Below are 8,839 nucleotides of genomic sequence, written 5' to 3' on the forward strand. Positions count from 1 at the left end.
TCGGAGGAAGTGTCCAAGAAGACCCCAATCAACATCTCACCACCTTCCTAAGGATATGTGATACTGTGAAGTCGAATGGTGTTCATCCTGACACCTATAGATTGCTTTTGTTCCCCTTTTCACTCAAGGACAAAGCATCTAAATGGCTGGAATCTTTTCCGAAGGAAAGTTTAACAACATGGGAAGATGTGGTGAACAAATTCTTGGCGAGATTCTACCCTCCTCAGAGAATTAACAGGTTGAGAGCTGAAGTACAAACCTTCAGGCAACAAGATGGTGAAACTCTCTATGAAGCATGGGAGAGGTTTAAGGACTTGACAAGAAGGTGCCCATCAGACATGTTCAATGAATGGGTGCAGTTATATATTTTCTATGAGGGTCTTTCTTATGAATCAAAGAAGGCAGTAGACCACTCATACGGGGATCTCTGAACAAGAAGAAGACCATTGAAGAAGCCATAGAAGTCATTGAGACTGTAGCTGAGAATGATTACTTCTATGCTTCTGAAAAGGGCAATACTAGAGGAGTGATGGAGCTGAACAACGTGGATGCACTGCTGGCTCAAAACAAGATGATCACCAAGCAGCTGGCTGACCTTACCAAGAAGATGGAAAGGAACCAGTTGGCAGCAGTCACCACCTCATCAGCAGCTCAAGAAGGAGTGAATACAGAGGATGAGAGTGATCAGGAACAAGCCAACTACATTGGGAACTCACCTAGGCAGACCCATGATCCATACTCCAAAACTTATAATCTTGGTTGGAGGAACCACCCAAACTTTGGGTGGGGAAATCAACAAGATCAAGGCCAAGATCAGAGACGTCACAACCCCAACAACAATGCAGCTCACCAACATTCCACACAGAGATCATATCAGCACCCACTTAACAATACCTCTCAACATCCATATCAAAACCAAAATAGCCCTTCTCATCCCTCCAATCTCAACTCACCATCATCCGAAGATAGACTCTCCAGAATTGAGACCCTACTAGAAGGCATATGTAAGGAAATCCAAGATAACAAGGTGTTCAAGGAGGAGGTGTGAGCCAATATCAAAAACCAGGGAGACACCATCAAGAGGCTAAAATTTCAAGTGGGATACCTCTCTGAGAAGATTCCCAAACCTACTGACAGTTTCCCAAGTGACATAGAGAAAAACCCGAGAGGTGAAGCAAAGAAAGTGAGATGGAAAGAATGCAAGATGGTCACTATAAGTGATAACGGGACTGAGAAAGAGCTGAACAAACTCTTAGAACACTCTGGAGATACTTCAGCAGAGAAGCAGGAAGAGGGTAATCAAGAAACCAAAACTACACAAAAGGAGATTCTGAAACTCTATGCACCTTTTCCCCAAAGATTCAAAGGTGGTGTAGAAAAGAGAATATACTCAAAGTTCCTCGACATGTTTTCATCCCTTCAAGTAAACATACCATTTATCAAGGCTCTCCAATAAATGCCCTCATACATTAAGTGTATGAAGGAGCTACTGACCAGGAAAAGCTCACTCAAAGGAGGGCAAACAATAGTGATGAATAAGGAGTGCAGTGCTCTCATTCAACCAGAGTTACCTACAAAAAGGAAGGATCTAGGGAGTTTTCACATCTCCTGTGCCATAGGAGAAATAAGGTTTGATAAAGGACTCTGTGACCTGGGAGTAAGCATCAACTTAATGCCTTTATCCCTCATGAAGAAGCTGTAGATCAATGAGCTAACGCCCACAGACGTAGTCATCAAGCTGGCTGACAAAACTAAAAAACAAGCAGTAGGAGTGGTTGAAAACGTGTTGGTAAAGGTTGGGAACTACTTCTTTCCCACAGACTTTGTCATATTGGAAATAGAAGAGAGTCACCTCCACCCAATCATATTGGGAAGACCATTCCTAGCCACAGCCAGAGCACTTATAGATGTGGAGCGACGAGAGCTAATACTGAGGATACATGATGAACAACTCGCATTCAATGTCTTCAAACCCTCACAAGAAGCAGATCAAGAAAACAAGGAATCAAGGGAAGATCACAATGATGCACTGGTGAAAGAAACAAGCACCGAAGCACAAACAGTACACCCTGGAATCCCTTTGGTTGGTAAATAAAACAGTCAGAAGGTGCAACAGCTAAAGGAAACCCAAGAGGAGCCAAACCCACCAGAGTCGTATGAGACCAGCAACAAAATTTTCCTGGGGAAGGAGGCCACAAAGAGCAGGGTAACATTAAAAGAAATAAGGAAGAAGGCACCAAGGGGATGGAGGAACAAAAAGATCCCTACAGAAGATTTCTCTCCAGGGGATAAAGTGATCTTAGCTCATCTCCCAGCTATTCTACCTCATCTCCCCACCATACCATCTCAGCTGCCTAAAGTTTTCACCATCAGCAAATTCTCTTCTTAGAACATGTGGAGATCCTTAATGAAGCCAATGGAGATAGATTCACTGCGAAGGGAGAAGATTTGAAGCATTACCAACCACCCTGACAAAGGCAGAACGTCAAGCTAGTGACGCAAAGAAGCGCTTCATGGGAGGCAACCCATGTTTTATATGCTTTTAAAGTAGTTAATAAAGCAATGTTCATGAATTCCAAATCAACTTTGACATACACTTAAATGAATCCTTGTATGCAACATATAGTGAAGAACAAGTTTGGTGTTCAAGGCACACTAAGAGAACATAAATGCAATTCATATCATGTCACTCTTAGAACCTTGAACAAATCTTTTTACACTACATGGCCACAAACTAAGTTTGGTGTCACCAATGTTGCATACATGGACAGTTAAATAGTCAGTTGGTTTGCATTCATGAATAGCACTTAGTTACTTAAAAACAAAAATTTTAAAAAGTAGTTATCCCATTTTCTAATTTTGCCGCCAACTTTCAACGTTATTAATTTTATTCCTTTGTCTTGTATAGGAATTAAAGGAATGATTAAAGAGAAATTGATGGGACAAGTGAAGAAGAAGGGTTTGGCCACTTCAAAAATGGGGACTATACACATGTCTTCAAGGGGAATACATTGGGAAATGTTACCATGCAACATTGGAAGAATAACACGCTTGGAAACCGAACCAACCCCATCATAAAAGTGATGATCCTTGTGCCCATCCCATGCTGAACCCCATCCGTTCATCATAAGCCTACACCATCAATCCACACCTTTCATTTACTCACCACTTTTCTATATAAGTGGTTCCTAGTCCGTACCTCTTTACATTCCAATTACCCTTTCTTTGTACTTCTCACTTTCGGAACTCAACACCTCTTACCCCATCGAAAGCATTCTCACCCACTCCCTTAACTACACCCTATCCTAACCCGGCCGAATTCCATCATCGATCCACACCGTTCAACACCTTCACATATCAAAAGTCACTTATGCCATCATCAAGCTCCAAAAGGTGAAAGGGAAAGACACCGGTGGAGAGCATTCCTTTTGATGAAGGAAGGTTCAAGACCGCCTTTCATGAGCTTCAATTCGAATGTATAAAACACAAGAAAGTATTTCCAGAGCTGATATTCCAATTCAACGATGATGAGTGCCTGTAGATTAGAGAAAAGATTGAACAGAGGGGTTGGCAAGAGCTCACGAACCCAGAAACTGATGAGCGGATAATTTTATACGCTTTTTGGCATTGTTTTTACATAGTTTTCAGTATGATTTAGTTAGTTTTTAGTATATTTTTATTAGTTTTTAAATAAAAATCACATTTCTGGACTTTACTATGAGTTTGTGTGTTTTTCTGTGATTTCAGGTATTTTCTGGCCGAAATTGAGGGACTTGAGCAAAAATCAGATTCAGAGGTTGAAGAAGGACTGCAGATGCTGTTGGATTCTGACCTCCCTGCACTCAAAGTGGATTTTCTGGAGCTACAGAATTCCAAATGGCGCGCTCTGAATTGAGTTGGAAAGTAGACATCCAGGGCTTTCCATCCATATATAATAGTCCATACTTTGCTTGAGTTTAGACGATGTAAACTGGCGTTGAACGCCAGTTCTATGCTGCATTCTGGAGTCAAACGCCAGAAACAGGTTACAAAGTGGAGTTAAACGCCAGAAACAGGTTACAAACTGGCATTCAAATCCAAGAAAGACCTCTACACGTATAAAGCTCAATGCTTAGCCCAAGCACACACCAAGTGGGCCCCATAAGTGGATTTCTGCATCATTTACTCATTTCTGTAAACCCTAGTAACTAGTTTAGTATAAATAGGACTTTTTACTATTGTATTTACATCTTTGGAACATCTCTAGTTTCATCTTTAGACTTTCATGGGGGATGGCCATTCGGCCATGCCTGGACCATTATCACTTATGTATTTTCAAACGGTAGAGTTTCTACACACCATAGATTAAGGTGTGGAGCTCTGCTGTTCCTCATGAATTAATACAAAGTACTACTATTTTTCTATTCAATTCAAGCTTATTCCTATTCTAAGATATCCATTCGCACCCAAGAACATGATGAATGTGATGATTATGTGACGTTCATCATCATTCTCACTTATGAACGCGTGCCTGACAAACACTTCCATTCTACATGCAAACAAGCTAGAATGAATATCTCTTAGATATTTAATACAGAGGACCGAGTCCTAGATATTAGAATCTTCGTGGTATAAGTTAGAACCCATGGATGGCCATTCTTGAGATCCGGAAAGTCTGAACCTTGTCTGTGGTATTCCGAGTAGGATCTGGGAAGGGATGGCTGTGACGGGCTTCAAACTCGCGAGTGCTGGGCGTAGTGACAGACGCAAAAGGATAGTAAATCCTATTCCAGTATGATCGAGAACCGACAGATGATTAGCCATGCAGTGACAGCGCATTGGACCATTTTCATAGAGAGGAAGGGATGTAGCCATTGACAACGATGATGCCCTACATAAAGCTTACCATGGAAAGGAGTAGGAATGATTGGATGAAGACAGCAGGAAAGCAGAGGTTCAGAGGAACGAAAGCATCTCTATACGCTTATCTGAAATTCTCACCAAAGAATTACATAAGTACCTCTATCTTTATTTTGCGTTTTATTTATCTTTTTATTATCAATTCACCATAACCATTTGAATCTGCCTGTCTGAGATTTACAAGGTGACCATAGCTTGCTTCAAGCCGACAATCTACGTGGGATCGACCCTTACTCACGTAAGGTTTATTACTTGGACGACCCAATGCACTTGCTGGTCAGTTGTGCGAAGTTGTGACAAATAATTAAGATTATGAACGTGTGTATAAAGTTTTCAGCGCCGTTACCAAGGAATGGAACCGTCACGATTTCTGCGCACCAAATTTTTGGCGCCGTTGCCAGGGATTGTTCGAGTTTGGACAACTGACGGTTCATCTTGTTACTCAGATTAGGTAATTTTATTTTAATTTTAAGCTTTTTATTTCTTATTTTCGAAAAATATAAAAAAAATATTTTCTTCTTTTTTGTTTTTCCCAATTAAATTTCGAAAAAAAAATTTTCAAAAAAAAAGTTTAATAAAATAATAAAACCAAAAATATTTTGTGTTTCTTGTTTGAGTCTAGAGTCAAGTTTTAAGTTTGGTGTCAATTGCATCTTTTTAATTTTCTAAAAAATTATTTTCGAAAATTTCATGCATTGCATTCTTCATGATCTTCAAGTTGTTCTTGGCCAGTCTTCTTGTTTGATCTTTTTTCTTGTTTTGTGTCTTTTCTTGTTTTTCATATGCATTTTCAATTTGTTAATGTCTAAAGAATAAAAAATTTTAAGTTTGGTGTCTTGCATGTTTTCTTTTCTTGAAAAATTTTCAAAAATAAGTTCTTGGTGTTCATCTTGACATTCAAAGTGTTCTTGGTGCTCATCTTGACATTCATAGTGTTCTTGCATGCATCACATGTTTTGATCCAAAATTTTCATGCATTGAGTCTTTTTGATGTTTTTCTCTTTCTTTATTAAAATTCAAAAATAAAAAAAATATCTTTCCCATTTTCACTCATAAATTTTCGAAAATTTGAGTTGACTTTTTCAAAACTTTTTAAATTTTAGTTGTTTCTTATGAGTCAAATCAAATTTTCAATTTAAAAATCTTATCTTTTTCAAATCTTTTTCATTTTTCTTTCATAATTTTCGAAAATTCCAAAATGATTTTCAAAAAATCTTTTTCTTATTTTGTTTCATAATTTCGAATCTTTACTAACAATTAATGTGATTGATTCAAAAAAATATTAAGTTTGTTACTTGCCTAAAAAGAAAGGTTCAATCTTTAAACTCTAGAATCATATCTTTTTAGTTTCTTGTTAGTCAAGTAATCAACTTTAATTTTCAAAATCAAATCTTTTTAAATTTCTTTTCCAAATCTTTTTCAAATTAAGTTTCAATCACATCTTTTTCAAAATCAATTTCAAAATCTTTTCTAACTTCTTACCTTTTTAAAATTGATTTTCAAATTTTTTTAATCAATCCTATCTTTTTGCTTTAATCATATCTTTTTCAAAACTACCTAACTAATTCTCTCTCTCTAATTTTCGAAAATCACCTTCCTCTTTTTCAAAATTCTTTTTTAATTAACTAATTATTTTAATTTTTAATTTTAATTTTATTTTTTTTCTAATTTTTAAATTTTATTTTAATTTAATTAATTTTCGAAATTCCCTCTCTCTCATCTCCTTCTAATTATTTATTTATTTACTAACACTTCTCTTCATCTCAAAATTCGAACCCTCTCTTCCTCTTGGTGTTCGAATTTCTCTTCTTCTATTCTTCTATTCTTATACTCACATACAGGAATCTCTATACTGTGACATAGAGGATTCCATATTTTCTTTTCTGTTTTCTTCTTCTTCATATGAGCAGGAACAGGGATAAGAACATTCTTGTTGAAGCTGATCTTGAACCTGAAAGGACTCTGAAGAGGAAGCTAAGGGAAGCCAAAGCACAACTCTCTGGAGAAAATCTGACAGAAATTTTTGAAAAAGAAGAAAACATGGCCAAAAATAATAACAATGCAAAGAAGATGCTTGGTGACTTTACTGCACCAAATTCCAATTTACATGGAAGAAGCATCTCAATCCCTGCCATTGGAGCAAACAATTTTGAGCTTAAACCTCAATTAGTTTCTCTGATGCAACAGAACTGCAAGTTTCATGGGCTTCCATCTGAAGATCCTTTTTAGTTCTTAACTGAATTCTTGCAGATCTGTGATACTCTTAGGACCAATGGGGTTGATCCTGAGGTCTACAGGCTTATGCTTTTCCCGTTTGCTGTAAGAGACAGAGCTAGAGTATGGTTGGACTCTCAACCTAAAGATAGCCTGAACTCTTGGGATAAGCTGGTCACGGCTTTCTTAGCCAAGTTCTTTCCTCCTCAAAAGCTTAGCAAGCTTAGAGTGGATGTTCAAACCTTCAGACAGAAAGAAGGTGAATCCCTCTATGAAGCTTGGGAGAGATACAAAGAACTGACCAAAAAATGTCCTTCTGACATGCTTTCAGAATGGACCATCCTGGATATATTCTATGATGGCCTGTCTGAGTTATCAAAGATGTCACTGGACCATTCTGTAGGTGGATCCATCCATCTAAAGAAAACACCTGTAGAAGCTCAAGAACTTATTGACATGGTTGCAAATAACCAGTTTATGTACACTTCTGAAAGGAATCCTGTGAGTAATGGGACGCCTATGAGGAAGGGAGTTCTTGAAATTGATACTCTGAATGCCATATTGGCTCAGAATAAAATATTGACTCAGCAAGTCAATATGATCTCTCAGAGTCTGAATGGATTGAAGGAATCATCCAACAGTACTAAAGAGGCATCTTCTGAAGAAGAAGCTTATGATCCTGAGAACCCTGCAATAGCAGAAGTGAATTACATGGGTGAACCCTATGAAAACACCTATAATCCCTCATGGAGAAATCATCCAAATTTCACATGGAAGGATCAACAAAAGCCTCAACAAGGCTTTAACAATGGTGGAAGAAACAGGTTTAGCAATAGCAAGTCTTTTCCATCATCCACTCAGCAAAAGACAGAGAGTCCTAAGCAGGATCCATCTAGCTTAGCAAATATAGTCTCTGATCTATCTAAGGCCACTTTAAGTTTCATGAATAAAACAAGGTCCTCCATTAGAAATCTGGAGGCATAAGTGGGCCAGCTGAGTAAAAGGGTCACTGAAACCCCTCCTAGTACTCTCCCAAGCAATACAAAAGAGAATCCAAAAAGAGAGTGCAAGGTCATTGAATTAACCATCATAGCTGAACCTACAAGGGAGGGAGAGGACGTGAATCCCAGTGAGGAAGACCTCCTAGGACGTCCAGTGATCAACAAGGAGTTTCCCTCTGAGGAACCAAAGGAATCTAAGACTCATCTAGAGACCATAGAGATTCCATTGAACCTCCTTATGCCATTCATGAGCTCTGATGAGTATTCTTCTTCTAAAGAGAATGAAGATGTTACTGAAGAGCAAGTTGCCAAGTACCTTGGTGCAATCATGAAGCTGAATGCCAAATTATTTGGTAATGAGACTTGGGAAGATGAACCTCCCTTGCTCATCAATGAACTAAGTGATATGGATCAACTGAGATTGCCTCAGAAGAAACAGGATCCTGGAAAGTTCTTAATACCTTGTACCATAGGTACCATGACCTTTGCAAAGGCTCTATGTGACCTTGGATCAGGGATAAACCTCATGCCACTCTCTGTAATGGAGAAACTGGGAATCTTTGAGGTGCAAGCTGCCAGAATCTCATTAGAGATGGCAGACAACTCCAGAAAATAGGCTTATGGACAAGTAGAGGACGTGCTAGTAAAGGTTGAAGGCCTTTACATCCCTGCTGATTTTATAATCCTAGACACTGGGAAGGAAGAGGATGAATCCATCATCCTTG

At 38.4% G+C, this 8,839-nt stretch overlaps 2 non-coding genes across 2 annotated transcripts; both read right to left on the minus strand.

The window, feature by feature from the left end:
* Nucleotides 1-236: 236 nt before the first annotated feature.
* On the minus strand, nt 237-340 carry LOC148555125 (small nucleolar RNA R71). Its single transcript, XR_015887686.1, has one exon. It is a non-coding gene; the product is annotated as a small nucleolar RNA R71 (small nucleolar RNA).
* Nucleotides 341-7,332: 6,992 nt separating this feature from the next.
* LOC148555126 (small nucleolar RNA R71) lies at nt 7,333-7,440 on the minus strand. Its single transcript, XR_015886480.1, has one exon. It is a non-coding gene; the product is annotated as a small nucleolar RNA R71 (small nucleolar RNA).
* Nucleotides 7,441-8,839: the final 1,399 nt, after the last annotated feature.

Source organism: Arachis ipaensis, chromosome B6 (assembly GCF_059453495.1).
Source record: "Arachis ipaensis isolate K30076 ecotype BB chromosome B6, ASM5945349v1, whole genome shotgun sequence".
NCBI lineage: Eukaryota > Viridiplantae > Streptophyta > Magnoliopsida > Fabales > Fabaceae > Arachis > Arachis ipaensis.